At 37.6% G+C, this 22,894-nt stretch overlaps 1 long non-coding RNA gene across 1 annotated transcript in view; it reads left to right on the forward strand.

Moving 5' to 3' along the window:
* Positions 1-22,894, forward strand: part of LOC141730436 (uncharacterized) — a 124,755-nt gene that overhangs the window by 52,251 nt on the left and 49,610 nt on the right. Inside the window, exon 3 of the long non-coding RNA XR_012581930.1 lies at positions 2,633-2,710. This is a non-coding gene — a long non-coding RNA (uncharacterized LOC141730436). The remainder of the gene's footprint in view (positions 1-2,632; positions 2,711-22,894) is intronic.

Consider the following 22,894-nt stretch of genomic DNA (forward strand, 5'->3'; position numbering starts at 1 on the left):
TCAGAGTAAGGGATGGGAAATGTAAAGCTTTGCTGGCAGGATGAGCCTGAGGCTTATTGATGAACTCTGCCTTTTCACTCAGGCTCTGAGCTAAAAGTTTCTGTTCCTAAGAAAATACATTTATTTCTAAAATACCTCTTTGAAAATATTTTTTCTGAAATTGAAGCATATCCATCCCAAGTTTGCACTGTTCCCTGTCATAGAAAATCAATTGGTCAGGTAAGTACTTTTCCTTAGAGCCACATTTAATATTAATCAGAGGGAAAGCATGGTTCTGTGAGCTCAGCTGGGTCACCTGGGCCTGCAGCAGTACTTTGCCTTATCCTTCATTTTATCACAAAATATATTCAATTCCTATTTGTCAAAAGGTATTCACTTCCTGTTTTTCTTTCCTGTTTCAAGTAAAAAAAAAAAGCCTCCATGAGGTGGATGAAAGGGGCAAAGATTTTTAAACCACTTTTTCTTAATTATTTTAATGGAAGTACTTATAGTAGACAGTAGGAAGAAAATGGGTTCTTTCATCTGCCTTTTTCCTAGAGCATTTCCCAATATATGGGCAATTAATACTGCAAATTAATACTTCATTTCCTCATCCTATCAGCCAAATATGTTGCCACAAGTCCTTTTTGATAGTACTACTGTTTTACAGCAGAGCTTCTTTATCTTTAAATTTCAGAAGAGGGGTACCAAATATCACTGGGGGGACAGTGTAGTTTTGATGAAATTCCTCCAACATGTTAATTTTGGAGGTTAAGGCATCTTGTTTCATTGCCATTGTGCCTGGGGGTTTCAAAACACATCTCTGTGTCACCTGTTACACTGAAGTCATTGTCTCAGAGGTACCAGTGTGCTGACCTAAAGCTTGCCTCAAGGGTGAATGTTGCATGTCTGTTATCTGTCTCAATGTATGCTCCTGTAGTAATGAGACTTGGAGACATTTAGTACTCAGGGAGGTCACCTGTGGCTGCCCCATTGTTCAGAATACCTTTGAAGCAATCTCACGATGACTTTTGCATTGTTGTTATTAGCAAAAGCAAACCAAACATTTTACTGCTGTGAAGCTGAATGAATATAAAATGCATATTTAATCACAAGTTAGCATTTAAGAGTAGAGCTAACTGTTGAGAGCCTGTGGTTGTGCAGTTCTGGTTGGGAATTCAGCAGGATTTCTAGAATTGTTTTTTTCTGCCAAAATCAGACATACACAGAACACCACCTCCCTCAAGATACTGCACTGCTGATACTACTTGGATCCAGTAAATGTGAAAAGTATGGTAAAGTAACACTCAGCAGCACTTATGTACCTTCCTGCCTTTTGGGATTCCTCAGTCTCACTCAGAACTGGTTTCACCAGATAGGGAAAATTATTACTATCAGAAAAGGATGAGATACTGGTGTATTTTTCAGTGCCCCAAAACCTGGTCTTATGGGAATTTGGTTTGAACATTTATTCTTTGGCCTCTTGGCTTGGTACTTTTCCCTGTGAAATTGAATTTGCAGTTGATAAATCTTTCAGAGATCCAAATAAAGACCTAAAGTTTCAACAAACTTAGTATCTAATTTAGCAATGGGAATCTTGAAAGGCACAACAAAATATTAAGGATTTATCTTTCAGACCACAGGTCTATAATACCCTGACCATAAGATTCAACAGCTAACAAAAATTTGCTGTAGCCATTATCTATCTGAAGCTGATTTCTGACAAGATGTTTTGTTATTAATGCTCTGTTTGGAGAATTTTCTGTTACATCAGTTTGACTTGGATTTGAACTCCGTTCCAGAGGTGAATATTCAGTGCTGCAAAGTGAGTGCTCCACCCAATGCACTGATTATTCAGGTTCAAGAGATTTCTTTTCCAAATTTTCCACCCAATATGTAGGGACAGAACACTGAGGATGACACAACTACTTTCTGTATTTGTGGGAACTGTTGCTATGAGCAGATCTTAGTCCCATATGTAATGTTTCATTTTCAGAAAACAAGAAAACTAATAACTCTTCACACACCACCCAAATAACAAAGAATTATTTATGACTGTTTTAAAATCATTTAAGAGAATTTGATTTCTTGATAACCCCAAAGCAACTTGAAGTTGTTAACTTATTTGATAACCTGTGCAAATGCTTCTGTCTCAGACTGAGCCCTCAAAGCAAAAGAAGTTGGACCTATAAACTCACATAATTCTTGCTTTAGCTGATGGATTTAGTAGCCAGAGTTAGAGAAATGTCCTTTTCTCATCAGTACTTACTCCTCAGACCTTGGTTGTGAAGCTGTGCCATTGTCAAAGCTTTGAACTTAGCAGAGCAAAATGCTGAATTAAAGGCATCTTAAATCTAAATTTGTGCCAAGTCCAGGTGGGTTTAGCTGAGTAAAGAGAAATCTTGAATCTGTGGCTTATGCAGCCTTGGATATGGCCAAACCCAGCCAGACAAGGCCCTGGACAGAGAACTCTGTTGATGCTACTTTTACAGGACAATTGAATTGAATGGTCTTTAGAAGTCACTTCCAACCTCAAACATTGTGTGCATCTGGTTTTTCTGGTGTTTTTGTTCTTTTCTTTGTTTTGTTTTGGTTTTTGAGTTTTTTGGGTTTTTTTTCCTGTATAATTAAATTATTATTTTTCCCTGCACAGGAATATGTGACATTACACATCAACCTTGCACTGTGCATCTGGTGTTATGCTTAAAAGATATGTGATGGAGATGGAGAAGTAAGTAAAATGTTCATTAGTAAAACATTTTACCATCCAACTTCTTTACCTTCACAGCATTTCAATGTCCAAGATATTTGAGGTGATGCTATCCTCTCAGAGGGGCCTGAATACAGACATAGCTGCATGAAGGCCACAACACCTGTTTCCATACACCCTATTTTAACGTGCTTAGCCTTGAACCTGAAATTCTACCCTAAAAAGCATAATTAGTGACTTACCTTTGTACAAAAGGAGAGCCTGTAAAAATGACCTTGGAAATTGCAATAATGGACATGTCTTTCAGTAATGCTTTGGAAAGCAAAAGTGTGCTAATAGAGGGTGCTATTTGCTAATTGTCATAATTGGTCTCATTTTGTTCATTATTTAATACTAAATCCAGGAGGAATAGAACAAAAATGGTTGAGGCATGTAATTTATGGATTAGAACCTAAGCATTTAAGTTGTCTGAATATAATGTTTTAATGTGAGATCTTGATGTTAGTCCTTTTTTTTTTTTTAATAATTCTGTTATTAAAAGTTTGACAAGTTACCTTGTGAGTTGGATGTCTCAGTGGAAACTCTGTGACTTGTATAAACAGTATTAAAAGAGGGAAATGACAGATTCTCACTAGTCACTAATGACAATAATTTTAATATTCCTTCACAATATGTCTTTTGGACCACTGGTATAATTTTATTCTCGGTATATCCTTTATTCTTCTTTTTGCATGCATTTTAAATGGTCTCTTCAGTTGAAGGGTTACTTTAGCACTGCATCAATTAAATAGCCATTAAAAATAAGAGTTACACTGTATCTGGCAAATATAGGTAAAGAGGATGCTAGTTCTGTTTTTTTTTTCTTTCAAGAATATGAAAAAGTTATTATTTTAAGCAGTTTCTTATATTGAGTTCCAGTATTTTGAAACCCGGTATACTTTAAAAAAATGGAAAAGTTATTTTTAAACAATAATTGCTTGTCTTTAGTCTCAGCTAAATATTAATTTTCATCATTCCTCTTCTAGAAGTGTCACTGAAATAAGAAACATATTTCATGATGTTTTGTTTTTTAATTTTATTTTTCTAAAAGTCCCCCATTCCAAAATCCTATTTTCAGTATCAGATTGTGGGCAAAATGTGAGCAATGCCAGAACTAATGAGGTAAGACAAATAGACTATTGAGAAGTATTTTGAATTTATTTTTGATGCCTGGACTTTCAGGATTAATGCTTAATGTAACCATCTTGCTTCTGGGTCTTGTGTGGGTTTCTTGGTTGGGCTTTGCATGAGAGGTTTGCACAGATGAAGCATGAGGGTTTGCACTGATTCTTAAATAAAGATGGTGTTTCTGAGCTAAGCTGGAATTTCTACAACCATGGACTGGCTGGAGTGGAATAGGGCTGAGAAATTTCTCTTCTAATTAGAATGAGAAAAGTCAAAGGAGTTGAAATACAGAAGTTAGGAAGAGGTGCCCTTTTTCTCTTTTTCAGTGGTTTTCTGAAATGTCTGATACATTTCTCTTAGGATGACTTATTGACTGGGAAACATGGAGATATATTTAAATAAAGCTACTACAGAATTTTCAGCCTGTTGCAACAGATTAAGCTCAGACCTTTGCCCAAGAAGTTCTGCCAGAGAGTGCCCCAGGCTTTGCTCAGGGAAATATTGGCTGATGCCAGCAACAGCAGAGTGGTAGGAGGCAAAAGTTAGAGAGTGTGGGGAAAAGGGAAGTTATTCCTGCAAAATCTCTAACAAAAACATCCTACAGATCACACCCCCCCCACCAGAGCCTGGAGCTGAGTGCATCTTCTTGGTTTCCTTACCCAAAATGAGTGTGATGAGGCAAATGAGGATACTTGGAGGGAAGGAGTTACAGGAAAATAAATATACAGCCAGCTGGGGTGGGCTCCTCTAGGTTTGATACCAACTGTTGAAACCTGACAAAAAGTGTGAAATAACAATTAACAGACAAGTTGGTTTCTTTCCATCCCATAACTGCAAAGGAAAGTGACAGCTTGAGGCTTCACTTTGCTTGTGTTGCTTAAGATGGCAAGAATTTTTGCTGGTTTCTTGATAAGTCAATTTTCAAATGCACTTAATGCTTTCCCATTTTTAGTATATTAGAGAAGGTGGGCAATCAAGGAAGGAATTAATTGCGCACTATTTCCAGTGTCTGTAGAACACATCTAAAGAGTAGGAATACACTTTGAGGAATATAAACCACCTTAATTTCAAAGTGAAACTAGCAGTTAAAATGGTCAGTTGGACCAAGATGGGGTGTGTGGGAGAGAAGGAACAGTTCTTTTGATCAGACTTCACTACATCTTTTAATTATGCAGGCCTAACATAATCTAGTATTTTCCAGATTACAGCAGAAAGTGTGTGTGTATATATATATAACTATATGGTTATATAGTATTTTTCAAATATTTTCCAGGTATAACTGAATGGTTTCAGCTCTACATTTTGTTAATCATATTTTATTACTTGTTGTGTATGGAGTCATTGTCATTTATGCTTGTGCTAAAGTCTCTCCTGGTTAATTCCACAAGTGATCTTTGAATAATTTCTGATCTTGAGCTGCAGTAAAATCCTCAGGTGCAGGTGCTGCTCTGGTCACCGACGTGACTCATGGGGCTGAGCTCTCTGGTTCATATCAACATTCCTGATGGCTCATGGTGGGATGGATTGCCTGATAAGGGAGCAGGTATGGGATTTAAGCAGCCTTAGTTAGGTGAGATTGTTGGAAGAGCCATGGAATGACTCTTCCAAACTGTGTCGAAACTTGAGCCTCAGACCCAGGTATTTTATAAACAATCTCAACCTCTGTTTTTTTTGCTTCCATGGAAGTTGTTGAAATGAAAGTGAATATCCCTAGACACGTATCCAAAATATTACATCCTATTCTCCCAGCATCCTGTTTTTGACAGTATCAGAAGTGTTTTGTTCTTTATGTAGATGAATAAGTTTCCTGCATAGAGACAGCCTCCATGAACAGAATTTTTTTATTACCTATTTAATTTGCTTTGTAATAGACTTGCCCTCCCCAATAATAAGAAAAATCTCATCAGTAAATGTGCTTATTTATGTCTGACTATAAAATGGGAAATTCAAGGTCATGTCAAGCTTAGTGGTAAAAATGGAAATTTAAGAGGAACCATTTCCTTCATGTTTTGTGTTTTGTTCATGTTGTGTTTTGTTTTTTCCCCAACCTGGAACTTTTTAGAGAAACATATTTTCAAATAAACTTTAATGCAAATCAGGGTCATTTTGAGGTCCTAAATGAAGATAAAACTATCATTATAGTGGGCATATCAAATACAAAGATTTGTTCTCACTAGGGTTTTTATACTTGTGTCTAAAAGTTCTAGTTCAAAAAGAACCAAAGGGAAATGAGATGAAAAAAAAAGAGGATATTAGCATTTTTAAGACTCAGTAAAACATAAAAGTCTCCACTGTTCTGGACTTGGTGTCTGAGAGCCCTTCCTTTAGAATCGCAGAGTGGCTGAGGTTGCAAGGGACCTCTTGAGATTACTTAGTTACATGTCCCTACTCATAATGCAAAGATGATTTTTTACCTTTTCTTTTATTTAACTTTAATATATCCTCAGTATTCTTAGCATGCATACTTGTAATTTGTTCAGTCTGATAATTTAGCATTGTCCTGGTATTCTTTTAGGCCAGGAGACCAAACATCCTAAAGACCTCCTAGTAGGAGGCTGGAAAACCCTACACTACCTATGGAAAAGCTAGGTCCTCTCTAGAACATATCCCGTAAATCAGAGATTTGGCCCATCTAGGGGGGAGTTCTACAGATGAGGGATTATCCTGCCATTCATCCAGGCCTCCCATTGGGGCACTCTTGTTAGATCTCCTAATTTGTGAGGTCTGTAAATTGTATAGGTGATCTATCCTGTGTGTGCTTTTTGGTGCATCCTGCCTTGGCCAAGTGGTGCACAAATAAGGATCGTTATTAAAATCCTGAGATAAAAACCCCTTATCCCTTAGCCATGTCTGGCTCTCATTTTTTTTGAGAACAGGGAAAGGCATCACTCAGAGCAGCATCAGCTAGGGCAGGTTGTGCAGAGCCAGCCCTTTGACTATGTTCAAGGATGGAGACTACAAACTCTCTGAGCAACCTGTTCCAGTGTTCAGGTGGCTGAAAAGAAGGAACTAAACCTAAATACTGGGAGCTGGTCTCCATCTGTGAATCTCTTGACAAAGAACATGGATTCTGTACCAGGCAGCATATATTTGTAGCAAAGCTCTGTTTCGCAGTTGAACATTCACACGTATGGTGTGAATCAAATTGTATGGCATCTCTATGCAGTCAGTAGACTGGCCTAAGTTAAATGGTTTTACAAGCAGCCATTTGTACCACTTGCATCAATCACTTCAGTATTTAAGTATTTTTTGAACAATATTTCTGGGTTTTTAAAAATTTTTCTTCCTGCTCCAGCTTGGACTTGCTTTATTAGCTACAGGAAGTTGAATTTAATTTCCCAAAAGCACCCGATTTTGCTGTTTATTTGTACTTAGTCATTATGTGAACTTTCCAAGTATCTTGAGATTACACAGTTGTACTATAAACACGAGAGCTGGTTTTGTTAAGCTTTAATATTTTGGCCTGATACGATAGGACATGAGAAGTCCTTAATGTGCAACTGCTGTGGGGCTCACTTGTGTGGCCTCACACAGAAGGGAGGTTGGAATATCCCAGGGGAGGGCCTTGGCTTGGGACAGCTTTGGGTGGCTCTGCTCAGGAAGAGCTTGAGCTGTTGCTGTGCACTTGAGCTCACCTGGAACAGCCAGAGGAAAGCAGAGAGCAGGGAAGAAAAGCCACTTGCCCACCCTGTGGGGGCTGGCACACTGCAGGGAAATTGTGGCAGTGATTTGATAGAGGTCCCGCAATCTCCTTCTCTCTCCTTCTCTTTCCTCTCGTTCTTCCCTTCTCCTTCAGCAGAAAAATGGGAAGTGTGTAGGGCTTTGTGTCAGCTCTAGGGAGAAACTTACCCTTTGTTGTCAGAGCTGTGGTAGCACACTTCAGGGATGGGCTTAGGAAGATATTATTGCTCCAAAGGCAGTACAGATCTGAAGGCACCGAGTCTTTTTTATGGTTGTTCTTCCCTCTGGCTATAAATGTAATAGAAAATAATTGAAACTAAACCAAATCCCATTTTGATTTTACAGCGTAAGGGATGCACAACTTCAGTGTTTGTGTTACGCATGCAAAAAATTACACTGGGATATTAAAAAAAAAAAAGGAAAGAGCAACTTCATGATTTAATTTAAGTGCATTTTTAACAGCATGTGCTTTTTGGTCAGCACACTCTGGTTTAGATAAACACTGTGCTGGCAAATAGTGAGTGACAAGGAGTGGCCAGTTAGCATTTAGCATGTAATCACTGAATGAGTCATGAAACCAATATTATAATTATGCCACTATGAGATCAGGTTTGCAAAGCCCCACATTTGCAAATATACAAACCAGTGACTGAGAAGGTTTGTTGTTTGTTTGGTTTGGGTTTTTCCAAGGTAAATGATTTTGAAAAAGGCACCTGCAAAATAAATTACTCACAGCAAACTGGGAGATAGAACTCAAGTTCTGCAGGTAATAAATGTGATGACTGTTGGGTTTGTGGGTGTTATGTGAAACAATGAAAAACACCTGTTGTATTTTGTGGTTACAAAGATGTTGCTAAGGTTGTAATGTCAAGCTAGGATTTTCCAGCAGTTTGTGCCATCCTGGTAGAGGAGAAATTTCAGAAATCTCACATATGAGTAATTGGTCTCTTCTTTCCCTGAGGAAAATCCCTTGATGGTAATAGCCAGCAAGGCTCATGAGATGGCTGTGTATGCTGTCAGCCTGCAGCACAGAATTACATACGGGAAGGACAAAAGGGTGTATTTAAAGGACTAGTGAGCAGAGGAAGGGACAATTGAGCCCCTCAGGACACTGAGGCCTCAGTGGCCTCTCTGTAATGATGGTTCAAGAATATTCAATCAGGATTTGATCACCCTCAGCATTGCAGTTTTATAATTACAGATCATCACACTGTGTGCAGTGCCCCAAGAAGGGTCCCAGAAGAATAGCTGACCGTCTCCAGACTGAACAATAATATCAAATCCGGAATATTTGGAAAGAGAGGTTTGCTGCTCTGACATGAAACTTTGTTTTTGGGTCTCTGTATATTTAGGACAGCTTTTGACATGTATTTTGATTTTACTTTGAATGGAATATGCCTTTTCAGAGTCCAATTTTAATTAAATTTGTGGGAAATCAATACATGAAAATAAAAGGAAAAAATAAAGGCCTCCTTATCATCCTCTTATTATCTAAATTTTAAAAAAGCCAACAAATTATAGTGGCGAGGGGGTGGATTTAAAACCTTCACCCCACTAACATTTCAGTTTAATTTATTATATGTAAGCAAACCTATGAATTTCTAAAATATGCCCATTCTGCTGTGCTAGTTATTACCAATGCACATTTCAATATTTAGTAATCCAAATGTGTAAAAAAACTGTTGGAGCTTTTAAAAAAAAACTTTGGAAATCCATTTACACCTAATTTTAATTTGGTAGGGCTTCTCTGTGCCTAACTCTTATCCCTGAAGGGCATAAGTGAGATGGAGAATAGCTAAATAGTAAGCACAAATGTTAGATGTCAAATCAAAATTAGGTATTCAGATTTAATCCTTCTTTTTATGTTTGGTTGAATGAAAGTTGTGTCTGTTTACAAAGAAGCAATTAGTTCTTGAGGACTACTTATTCCCCTCATTAAATCATATTTGTCAAAACAGAATCATTTACATAGTAATTAATTTTAATACTGCTTATCGTGGACTCTTATTTTGGTTGAGAAATAGGCCCCCGGAGCAGATGTGCTCTTGCTGAGAAAAAAAGCCTCCTTTTGGAACCACAACTAAGGCACATGTGGAAAAAATAATGTAGAAAAGACTCACAAACCAATTCTTATTAAATAAATCCTTTGACTAATTTGTTTTGAAATATATGAAGAGCAAATTCACCAGCTGCATCTTTGCTTGTTTAATCAAGGGTTTCATGGCCTCTTGGCTGACAGGTCAAGTGCCTATTTTCTCTTTATCTTAATTCAGAAAAGCCCAAAAACCTCATACCAAGCAAGAACTTACTGTTAGAAAAGTGACATATGCTTGGAAAAGTGTCTGCATCCCATTATTTGTAGCTTGTTGGTTGTATTTCATGACTGATGATTAATTGCATAGACAAGGGGTTATCAAAGGAAGCAGTAAATCAAGTAACAGTAGTTTTTGTTTCTTTTCCAAAAATTACATAAATTGCATATCATTGGAAATGCTGGCATAGTTATGCATTGGTTGCAGGCACTAAAACCTCAGTTACTGAGCACAGTTTCTGAAGATTATGATCCCAAGAGCTGCCATTTGGAATAAACACATCAGTTCTGTCGTGGTGAAAGGTTTTAAACCAGGAGGAGTTAATCAAGGAAGGTAGTCAGAAGCAGACTGTAGAATCACACCAGTTTGTCTGGGGCAAGCCATTATTTAAGGAGTAGTTGATTGGTAAATATGAATGAATGGGGTCAAAAATAATAAGCTAGTAGTGATTGTTGCAAGAAGGCTGTACCGTGTGTCCCTGCAGTTTCTGAGGAAGCAGGAACTGTGGAAGGGGTGCTCTAGTGAACAGGAGACAGAGTGAAAAGGTTTCTCCAGCATCAGTGCCTCAGTAATCCACCCTACTTTGTTCCTTTGGGCTGGGTTCTGTATCACATCTGCTAGAAGCCAGCAGCTATGAAAGCAACTTAACTCTTTTGCCTCCCTCTTTGGTGAACTGATTCCCTTTCTTACCCTGTGAGGAAGTGCCTCGCAGTCCCACATTCTCTGACACAATTAACCCCATCCTGTGATCCAGCCAGAGGCAGAAAGCAAGTCTGTTTCCTGGTCTGGGACTGGGTTTTGTTCTCCTGCCTGGACCTTTCCTTGCCCAGAGCAGAGAGCTTGGCTTTCCAGCACGTCTGCTGGTTTATGCCATGTGCTTAAAGTATGGAAATTACAGCTGTCATTCTTCACTGCCTGATTTTTACTCTCCAGGAATCTCATTTCAGAGAAACTATTATTTCTCGTGCGTTTTCCATCCTCGTTTGAAATAATAAGGACGTCAGAATATGAACAGTAGAGACTTTTATCTGGTTCAAAACATCCTTTGTATAGACATGTCATGACAATCTGAAATTTCCTCTTCCAGTTTATGAAATTTTTCTTTTGTTCCTAAGGAATATCAGGGCTCCTCCTTTCCCTATAATAAGAAGAAAGAAAAAAATAGCTCTGCTGTCGAAATATTTTGAGATGTTCTAGTTGTGAAGTGATCCAGAGAACATCAAGGCAGTCATTTACTTGGCTGGGAAGGCAAAGAAAAATAAATAAAATGACTGTAGCAACAAATAAAAACACATGAGCAAGCCTTTCCCAAGATAATTCCCAGCTCATAATCCTCTCTGTGAAAGGAGAGGCTCGTTTGCTGAAAGAGAAATGCTAGGTCTGAGCAGCCTCACATGCAGCCTAATAATTTATGAATATTGCCTTTACACTTCAACTAAATATTTACAACAAGTCTTCTTAAAATTCATACTGAGACTTAGAAATAATTAAGAAATAAAATAATGTATTTAACTCTTTTCCTAACATTTTTATTCACCATATTATTAATTTTTGAAAGTTTTTTCTTGTCTGGATTTTAGTTTTGTTGTTGTTCTAGCATGTTTTAAGCTATTTTGAAATGTGGAATACTGTCAAGTTGATTGTTTTTCAAAAGATGTTTTACACTTGACAGTAAAATGATAATAATGGATCACATGGAACTGAACAAACCACAGAACTCATCTCTTAATGTTTTTATCCAGGCTTCTACAGAAGACAATTATTGGGATGTGAATATAATCTGGAATTTAGTGGAATAGTCAATTGAACCACTTTTTTTATTAATTTTGAAATGTTCAAATAGCTTTTTTCTATAACTTGCTTTTAGAGGCGAAGAGGCAAATACATTAGTGTTTTTCAAATCAATGTTCATGAACATGTTGTTTGCTCTGTAAGTAAATGAATGAGCTACTTTGCTTAAAAGCCTTTAAAAAATACCTAATCCTGGGAAGCTGGAGCCTGTAATTTTCTGTATACCAGCTTTAATAATGATTAATGAATTCTGGCTGTGGTGAAGCAGCTTGTCTTATGTAAGCAAGATATCTTAATATAAACAGCTCACTTTTCTCATTAAAGTAATTATTGAATCAAAGCCAAGGCAATTGTTTCAAATATGCTGCAGTTCTGCTCTGGTGTGCTGCTCAGAATCAATGCAGCAGAGCACTGAAATATACTTACCAATGAATTCTCAAAAGAATTTGGAGGCTGCCTGGAGAATCCTTGTAGGCATCAGGACATTTGGACACAAGTTCTGTGTTTGTTTGCAAGTTCCCTTCTTCCTTTGCTGGTCACTTTTGGTTCCTTGAGGCAGAGATCCTGGAGGGCCATGCAGCAAGAAAGTTTCCTGGTGCCCACCCCAGGTAATGATTCTGTCTCTTTTGAGGAGATGCAGTGAGGAAACCGCAACAGTTTGGGTAAAATTTCCTCAGGTGCTGAATGCAGACAATTTGGCAGAACACCCTGTGAGGGATGGAAAAAATTTGTCTGTTGCTCCTCTTCAAAACCAGCCAGGTAATAGGCACAGGATCCCAGCAAAGGGATACCTTTAAAATGATGGGAAGAGAAGGTTGAAGATATAGATGGACCATTCTTTTACACTGCTCTGTTTAATTTGTACAGCAATAGAAAACTATGCCTCTCCACACAAGAAACAAAACAACTTGCTCCCTGACAACAGAAATCAGCCTCTCCCGAAGCACACAGTTCAGAAACTGACACCCAACAACAGCATGTGGAATTAACTCATACATTTTCAGATTTATAGGCAATATTGAAAGAGATAAGGAGTCTTAAACAAGTCATATGTAGAAAAAGCAAGAATGTTCACAAGGAAGGTCTTTGGGTAGTCTTTGACATACCCTAACTTTTCTGTCATTCATTACTCCTCCTGTTTTTATAGTAGCAGTCTAGAAACACCTCAGTTGCACATAGGCAGGCTTATGTAGATTGTGCTTTTTATGACATAATTGGAATAAGAAATGATCTTGAAGACCCTTGCCATCATTTGAATATTATATATGCTTACTGCTGAAAGCCTAGTGAAGGCAACAGTAACTATCCTGGGTTTCAGTATGCAAGTAATAGCATCAGGGATTGTCTGGATCACAGGAGGGTAAAGACACTAAAATAAGAGATAAGTGTAGCAAAACATGACATCTGGTAGCTGACAAGGGAAAAATTAATAGCAAAATTAAATGCAAATTAGGAACAGCATGGAACAATGAAATAGCTTATGAGTAATGATTTCTCCATTCACTTGTTCCTACAGGGCAAGACTTGCTGGGATTTTTTCTGGAAATGACTTTTTCTTGTTACAAAAGTACAACTACAGGTAGTCAGCCATGGAAATGTGATACTGGTCAGTTTGCCCTAAATGCTAGCCCACAGAGAATAGTAATGTATGTCTGGTTCTTGTGGGCTCTGTTGCCTATGCATCCTCATGCAGGGTGGATGGCAGGTCTTAGCTAACCTGCATAGCTGCAGTAAATCTGGCTTCATCACCTCTTAATTTAATTGAATCTGAGATCTCTTCACAGCATTTGGAGAAATCTGAAGAAACATTAGTTCTTCACAGCTCAGATTCAGCCAGATTTCTCCGAGAACAGAGTGACCATATGAATGTTACCAAAGTGATGAATGAGAACAGTGTGCTTGAAATGTCATTGGATGTTTAAGGAGAACTGAAGTGTGAAAATCAGCACAAGAGTGGGTGCTCTAATGCACCTGCACAGCCCTGCCGGGGTAGAGATGGGTATCATGTTGTTTTGTGAGGCTTCAGAGGCTGCAGCTCTGTGCTGGCAGTGCCGAGCAACTTGGGAAAAGCCGTATCTGCTGTCCTGGTTCAAACAGGTCATTATTATCCATGAACAAATATGTAGCTGACAATTTGTGATTGCTAAGCTTCCTTTTAGTTATGCTTTTGGCCTGCATCCTAAAGACACTGCATTACCAGTGCAGAAATGGAAATCTTGGGGATTGTTTTAAGTGCTGAAGACTCCCTCCCTTAACTTACTTCCTCCTTTATCAGAGGCACAGCTGATTAGATAGGAAAGCCTGCTGGCTGGCGCCTTCCCATCCCCTTTGTTTTTGTACCTCACTGCTCTGTGCTGCTAGGTCATCATCCTATTCATTTTTCACGACCTTACCTCATTACACCCTTTCCAATTGCAGCTTGTTTCTCTGACCTTGAAGTCCTACAGGCTGATCCAAAAGATCTGGGACTGTGTTTTTAAGTTACTTTCTGGAAACATGAGGACATTTTTCAGCAAAGAAGCTTGTTTGTATGTGTACACTTTTACTTTGGTGCTTTTTACTGTTTTATCAGGTAATGTTTGGCTCAGTGCTGTAGACTGCTTTTGCAGCCCACTAGCCCCTTCATGAATTCTGGTGTTGAAAGATTTTTGTTTACAAACATCATATATTTGGTAAATGTTTATAAAAACAAGTGGATCATCAGCAAATATTGTGGGAATATCTGTCTTTATTTCACAGGTTTTCAGTCACACTGCTTTGCTGCTTGTTTCCATATTGACTTTATATGTTTCTGCCCATCTGAAAATCATGCAATTATAGTACCTAGAACTCAAACCTGTTTATTGCAGCCACAATAGATCATGTGTTGAACTTGTGCTATGGGCAATTAACTATATTGAAAATATATATATATGCATTTTGATGTGCTTTACCACATCTAGATGTCTTTGACTAGATATTTCATTTTGATTGTTGGGTTTGTTTAATGTTTGATTCACTGGTTTCCTATGCAAACATTCAGCAGATACTCAAGCAGTTAAACAAGTGTTGTGAACCCTTATTGATGAGAAAGTGGATTATTGCTCATTAAAACTATTTCCTCCCTGCCTATAACCATCTTCTTATCAGGTTCAGAGCCTGAAGAGATATGGAAGTCATATGAGTGTTTTGAGAAAACCTGAAATAGCCTACCTGTGTGAGAGCACAAGAACAAGCTGTTATAATCTGCCCTCTCTGTGTGCTCAGCAGGGTGATGTGAGGCACTTCTGGCCAGGAGCTGTGTAACCTCACTTGTGTGGCATGAGCCCCTCAGCATCCAGGGAATGCTGCTTGCCATGGGAGCCCTCTCAGAGCCTGTGGGCTGGGTGGAGTGGGTGCACACTCATCCCTACCCAGTCCTGAGAACATGCACTTGGTGCTCCCTGCACGGGCTTCAGGCAGAGCTTGGAGCAAGCAGTGCACAGGCACTGAAAGTCTCATCGAGGCACTGTCTGTGGGTCACTGCATTTAATGTTGGCATCCAGTGTGGGATACCTTTAGGTATGTGCTGCCTCCACGCACGGGCTCCTGACAGCTCTCTCTAAAGCTGGGAAAGGAAAAATAAAATCTGGGTCCATCCATGTGCCTACACTTGGACCTAAGTTGGTTTAGCATAGGAATTTAGATCTGTCAGCTCTGGCGTTGATGTATTTTAATATAAAATCCTGTACTAGAGGCAGAGGCAGATGCAACCTTGATGTAAATGGGAGGATTTCTGGAGCTAAATGTAACTCTTTTTTTTGTATTTGTGCCTCAGAGACAAGTTGCACTTGTTTGTACCTCCGAGATGGTGTCTCCTTTCACCTCACCAGTGGTGTCTCCTTTCCCTATATTCTCTTGACTGCCTTGCTAATCTTCAGAAGGAAAATGGCCAGGATGTTTCATCCTGTTTTTCCTGCAGTTTCAGCTCTTTGGAGCCATTGAGTGCTGCTGGAAATCAGAGCAGTTTTTGGATTGAACTAGAAGGACAGTAGTCATGTGAGATAGGGATAGAGATATTTGTTTTATTCTGTGTGTGGCTCCACTTTCTAATCATAATGACAACACTTTGAGTCATAATAACATGATAATCATAATATCATAATGATAACATGAATCATCATAATTAGTAGAATACCTAATAATAAAAATGCTTTGAATAAAACCTTGCTGCTCAGTGTGCATAAAAAAAAAGTGCTCAAAAATGAATTCCAAAACATTTGAAAGTAAGAACTTTCATTTAGAAGCATGTGGAGTTCTAGAAAAATTTAAAATTTGGCTTCTGTTAATTGTAGCTTTACTTTCATGTGGTGGTTTTAAAGGTGAAACTTGTTATCTAGAAGGACATGGTTCTTCTTAAAAAAAAAGTAGATGGATGCAGATTTCGACATGAAAAGAAGTTCTGAGAAAGGCATTTTCTGTGGTTCAGTTACTCTAGAATGAAACACAGGAAAGAATTCATTTTAACAGAAAAATTAACTGCAGTCCAATCTAATATTTATGCCTATTAGTCTTTATAGTGTAAAATTGTTAAATATTAGTATATCCTATATATCAGCTTTGTTTCTTAACATTATATTGGTTCTTATTACAGTACATGTGCTAAGTACCTGCTGGCCCCAAAAGATTCAATTCCAATTCCACTGACTCAGAGTTTTTGTTACTGCAGCTGCAAAACATTGCTTGACCTGCAGCTAAGGCACAAATATAAAATTACAGCCAGAATATTGAAGAGAATTTAGGGTTAATAAAAATACACTGCTGCTGAAGCTGAAAGGAAGTTTGTCTCCTATTTCAGATGAAATACAAAAAGTGCCTTGTCAACAGCTTTTGAAAATCTCTCTGGAAAGATGAAAAGAAAATTATTTAAAAGAAATGGAATTCTATGTTCTGTCATCCCCTATTTTTTTTCCTTTGCAACTTGAAAAACCTATTAAACTTGATGAAAAACAACAAAAGCTTTGGTTCATTAAGTGCCTTCAGTTCAAGGTCTTTCACTGACTGCCTAGGCACTGTTGCAGCCTCCTACTAATTAAGCATGTAAAGAACACGTGTTTTGTGCTTAGAAAGTATTTTTTACAATTAATTAAGGCAATCTTATAAAAAAGTGTACTTTTTCTAGCAGGAGATCTCACTTTTTGGAAATGTTGGATAACTAAGGGAAATGAGTAATGTTTGATAAATGTAATTCTTATCCATTTTTACAAAAAGAATGTATAAAATATACCTCTTTCTTTAACTTCTCTTGTAACACTTGATTTGGAGTAAGCCAAGCTGTTGCTGAAGCAAGAGATGGTGTCTGTTTTAAGGCTTCATTTCTTGTAATGACACTGTAGAGAACTAAAGAGGCTAAAAATGAGCAATTACCTACTGCTTAAGATGCTGTGCCATGGCAGCCACTGCACCAAGGGATAATCCAAACAAAGGCTTCCTCAGCATTCCCGGAAACTGCTCCCATTGTTCTTGCTCTGCTGCTGATGTCAGGTGATCATTGGCACTAAGACTTGTCAGGCTGAACATTTTCAAGAGCCCCACATTTGTGAAAGAGACTGGAAGGTTGTAAGAAAATCCAAAGAAGTTTTGAGGATTTTCTCACCCAGTCCCCAGCATAGCTAAGCACATCTCAGGCAATCAGAATTAAGACTAGGTTTGATCTCTGCAGGAGACATAAATACAGGGCCTAAGTAAAGTGGGCTGGACATTGACAACAGGGAGACCTGAGAGTAGCTTCCTTTAAGTGAGTGGGCTGAAAAAATATTACTTAATCCTGCATAGACTGGTTTTGTTTTTATGCAAGCAATTTATTTTAATATCTAACAAAAAGTAAGTTTATTTCTCAAAACTGTCGATGTTTTGTTCAAGTTTCTATCTTTTTTAATGCTCAGTTCAGCCAGCTGCAATAGAAATGAAGATGCTGCTCAAAACCAAGCAGTCAGGGGCTCTTCCTTTTCTGTCTTCAATGTGGTACACAAGTGGTTGATGGGATGGTTGGGGTGCCTGAGATTCTGTGTCTGCATTAATGCTCCTGCTTTTATTCTTTGGTATAATAAATGTATTATCTAAAATAGAATAATTACTTAGAGTGTGTACTGCAGAGTTTAAGAATCTCCTGTAGGACACCGAAGCCCAAGAGGATTATTTTATTGAAATAGTTGTTCTGACTCATGTGCTGAGAGGCACTGACCTGAGGTCCCAAATATTCTGGCTGTGCCATTTGATCTTTGAGTTGTAATGTGCAAAGGGAACAGCAACACTTTGCTTTCATTTTTTAAAATAGTTTTGTGAAATTAGTTCCTCAAAATGAGACACATTTCAACACCTTCCTTACACTCCTCCTCTCCTTTCTTCCCTCCTTTCTCTCTTCTCTCTCATTTTCTTTACATCTCTATATTCAGCTTTCAGTTAAATTTTTGGCCTTTAGCATTTTTATTCAGCTGTAAAATTATTGTGAGAAGTTGAATATAAGTAATATTTATCAGTATATTATACATACCTGTAGTGAATAGTTAATTTAATAAAGACAGGCATTTAAGGCAGAGTCACCCATCTCTTTTATTAGATGGGTTAAAATTATAAACTTCATTTATATTTTTGTTATTTTATAGTCTGTTTCCACCCATAAAAATGGTTGTTGCTACACAGTGCAAATTGTCTATTGTTCAGATTTTAGGCACTACAGGCTTTAATTGATTAATTTAATTGAAATGCATGAAACTAACAACATAAAAACGTTGTTTGCTTTTCAGCATTAGATGCCTAATTAGTGATTTGGCAGATAGGACAAGTAGGGAGGGTATTTCCTGATGGTGGATAATTCATTAAGTTGAGTGCCAACAGAAAATCTAAAATCTCTTAACTGCCATTAATTAATTACCAGGAAATACCTGGCTCGGGTGGAGGGGGCCATTAGGCTTGTATTCCACGTAAAACTGTGAAAGGTGAAAAGAAATCAAAATAACACAGGCAGTGCATTGTGCAAAGCCAGTGGAGAGCCCCAGCTGTGGCCAGTCACTGGGGCTGTGCAGTGACACAAATGGGCCACCACGTCTGTCCTGTGCCCAGCACAGCTCAGGGACACAGAACCAGAATTTTACAGTGCCTTTGTGTTTAATGTGCGCTGCTGGAACCAGGATTGGTGTTTTTATATTCGTATTTGAGAGCAGTTAGGCTTGTTAATACCTCAAAGCAAAGGCCTCAGGAATAGTCTAGGGATGTTTAGGCAGTGGCTTCTCCCCTAACACGCATTCACACAGGATAAAATCAGGTTACAAAATGTGTTGCAGAATATCAGGTTGCTAAAGTGTGTCTCTGAGTTTTCTTCTATGTTACAGTCTACAGTTGCTCATTTAGTACTGCAAATTGCTTTACTAATGGAGACAAAAGAATAGGTAGTTCTTGATGAAAAATCATGTATTATTTTCCAATATATCAAAGGAAAAGGGAGGAAAACCCCAATTTCCTCCCACCCCCCAACACTCCCTTTCCTGAGATGTCTACGTAATTAACCAAGAGAAGTCCTGTTTTCCATTGAAATAGAATCTTTAGTCTGAGGTATGGTGAATGTGTGATTTGGAGACTTCATGATTCTGGAATACATTTATTTCTGCTCACACAAGTCCAAGTGAGAGGAGGACAAAGCCCAGAGGGGCAGCTTTAGTCTCCTTCTAATGTGCATACCCATTCTTCTGGTGACAATAAACACAGGTAAATAAAATTGGGAACTGCTGCTATTTTCTATTATCTCAAACTCTGTAAAGATTTTTCTTTTCTTTTGTGGATGGTTTGTTGGCTACCTGAGCATTTCAATCTAGGTTACAATTCACAGTTTTAAAAATTTTTTTTATTGGTTAATGTTATAATTGTCAGAGGAGATTTCCTCTCCCTTCTTCCCTCCTTCAACAGACATTGGGAGTTATATTTGGAAGGCACTCACATGCATGTAATCAAAGTTCAGTATCTCAGGTGCTTTTGGATCCCAAACCTATTTCAAGTTAGAGTAATAAAGGTTACTAAAGAGAAAAAACATAATAATCGCCAACATATTTCATATCAGTAGTGAGTATATATGCAGTTATACTGATAAATTTCTTTCCAATTTTTAAACTTCCCATTAGTGTATACAAACTTGTCTTAAATAAAACAAATCCTGGAGTGTAATTAAGGCAACAGAAACATTCTAAATACTCAGGATTTTCACCTAAATTTTTATTTCATAAAAATGGAATTTGTTGAGGGTTTTGTGAGGTCAGTTTTTGTACACAAAGACTCTTCAGAAGTAGATTTGACAGAACATTTGAATTTATTTTACCCAAGGAACATTTCCACCACTTTTCTTCACCAGGCTGTGCAATAATTTTTTTCCACATCCTGCCAGCATCAACACCTGGTGGGTGAGCCCTGAAATTTTTCCATCATTGGGTTTTCAAGAGAATATGTATTCAGAGATAGGAAAATCCCTTTAGGCGGTGGTGCAGAAGGTGGAGGCTCAAATGGGGCTGAGAAAGAAAGGGGGAACTGTAGGAAGTGTACAGCAAAGTAGTTCATTTCCTTATATTTGTTAAATGAGTGAGTTCCCACACATTCATTTTGGCCAGACTTGTGTTACAATTTTAAGTACCCTTGAGGATCAACTGATACCAGGCTAAGATAACTTATTGAGCCACTTTGCCTTTTCTTTAATAAAATAAATCAGATTTTCTTTTCCCCAGGATGCTGTGTCTCAGCAAAATTTTAACGCCTTTAGGAAGAATAGGAATTCTAATGTATCTTAAAAACCCCTGCCATGGTTATTCAATGGCTGGTTGTTTAAACCTAAACAGTGTTCCCATGGGACAGGAAAAAAACTGCTGATAAGAAACAATGCAGTCTAATGGTAAAGATCTTATGATTGTGAGCTTTTCAGTGATCATTCCATTAATTCATGTACTTTCATAACAGAACAAGATATCTTGCACTTATAAATGAAGGGTGGATATTACTGCGTAAATTAAATACAATGCCTTTCAAGCCCTTTGTTTAGAGGCTGTCTAAATAAACAGCTCAAATCCCTCTATCACTGAGATGAGGGGTGGAACTTCAAAGGCAGAAAGAACATGCCCACTTTATCTGATCTAGCAGAGATACAATGGGACAATGAATACAAAAACATTTCTATTTTTTTCAGATGTAAACCTAAAGACAAGAAAAAGAATGTATTTTATTGTTCTGTTTTCCCTGTGGGACACACCTAGCAAATATTACAGCGTATTTGTTTTTCTAAAGTGAAGATGAAATTGCAGATTTTGTCTGCAACCAGATCCCACTCAGAAGATACAGCCATGTTTCTTTCCTGCTAGACAACAAAATTATATTTCTGCTGTAAAAGCTAATATCATATGGCCTAAAACTCAGAGCTGCTGATAGCCTTGTCCTAGTCTTAGAATCACCAAAGTGGTTGACATAATGCAGTTATTAGGAAACCTGATTTTTTGATGGAAACTACCTTTAGAAGTTCTTATGGAGAGTAATTGCTATACATTCTTCCTGAGAAAAACTGACCAAATTTTTGAAATTTGTTTGTTTCCTAGAAAATGTAGAGAGGGTTTGAATGCCACTGGAAATCAAAAATAATTAGTTGTTCTACTTAACTCGAGGCAATGTGTTATGTTATGCATTACAGAAAAATAAGTCCCCCGAGTTTCTTGTAGGTAGCAAATTTTTTTTTTAATAATTCCTTGTTCAAAGTTGCTTTGGCTCTAGTCACAATAGTGACTAGTATGTTATGCCCTGATTACTTGGTTCCAGCAAAAATGGCCTTAAGGTTTGCCAGCAGAAGTTCTGATTAGAAGATGTCTTTAAGTTCGCAAACGATTTTACTGTGACATAAAAAATCTATTTTGAGCATGTGAGGCTCTGAGGATGGAAAAGGTGTGTAGAAAGACATGCTTTGTAACTTACAGCTACTGTTAGAGCAGGAGGAGTTCTTGCTGAGGCAATACACTGCAGAAGGCCCTCAAATTGCTAATGGGAATCTTGGAATTGGAGTTCTTACAGATTCCTTTGCTTGTCTTAGCATTTTATTTCATTATTGCACACTGAGGCTTACTAGGAAATTAGATAATATGTGGATTTTATTTATTATACTCATTGTAATGCAATTAAGTCTTTATGATTCAGCCTGCAAATATAATGTGGAGGGTTTTATGGAAAATTTCAGTTCAGCTTCCCATGTAAGTGTGTGGGAGGAATATGAGAACATTATTTCATTTTTTGTATCTACTCTTATTCAGTACCTTTCCCATCATATTGATTTTGTACATTCAATTTTACACTTGGTGCAAATTGCCCTGGCACTTAAATGAGCCTGTGGATATGAAGTTTTTAAGCCCTTTTTTCTTTAAACATACCTTTGCTAAGAATATTTATTAAGATTTTTCAGCTTTGACTTTCTCTCTCTTCACAAGTACCACCCTCTTTTGCATTTATTCTCTAGCACAAATGATGATAAATGCAGCAGAACCCCCTTTTTTTTTCTTTTAAAAGTTGGTAAAGGACATAGAGTATATCTTTCAAATAAAAGCATTTTTATGAAAATTTCACGCCAATGCTTTAATGTCTATCTAATACTGGGAGCTCCTACATCTATCAAAGACCAGAGAATAAGAATAATTATACTTTTAAAATAATTGACTTCCCATCTCAGGCCTCTAAATTTATCTCTTCTCCACTGTAGGCTTGTGCTGATATATCTATATATATATAATAATGCAGTTAGACAGAGATTGCTGTGTATATCCAAGGCAATGTAGGGTGGAGCAAATGTGAAGTTTGTTCTTGTGTAGCTCACTTTAGTGCCAAATTTCAGCTGATAGGTGCTCTTCAGATTTTGTTATTTTTATTGGAATCTACAGTTAGCAATCAGAACACACGGGGGATATTTCTATTAAAAACTTTTTTATCTTCAGCACCTTTACTAGTGCTGAAAGATGTGAGACTGCACACAGCTGGAGTTTCAGATCTTGGGATGCCTGCAGAGTTGGAAGAGATGGCTTGTGTTGTTTTCATCAGTAAACAGGCAACCTGAACAAACATATCATTTGGACGTGTTGTCAAGACAATTTCAAGGCATAGTGCTAAAGAAAATTTCCATGTACTAAAAGAAAATAATATATTACTTTATTAAACTCAATTCAGCCAACCATTTTTAATGAACGGAACTATTTTTAATGTATAGAATACATTATTTTTTAATGTATAAAGT

This window comes from Zonotrichia albicollis, chromosome 10 (assembly GCF_047830755.1).
Source record: "Zonotrichia albicollis isolate bZonAlb1 chromosome 10, bZonAlb1.hap1, whole genome shotgun sequence".
NCBI classification, from domain to species: domain Eukaryota; kingdom Metazoa; phylum Chordata; class Aves; order Passeriformes; family Passerellidae; genus Zonotrichia; species Zonotrichia albicollis.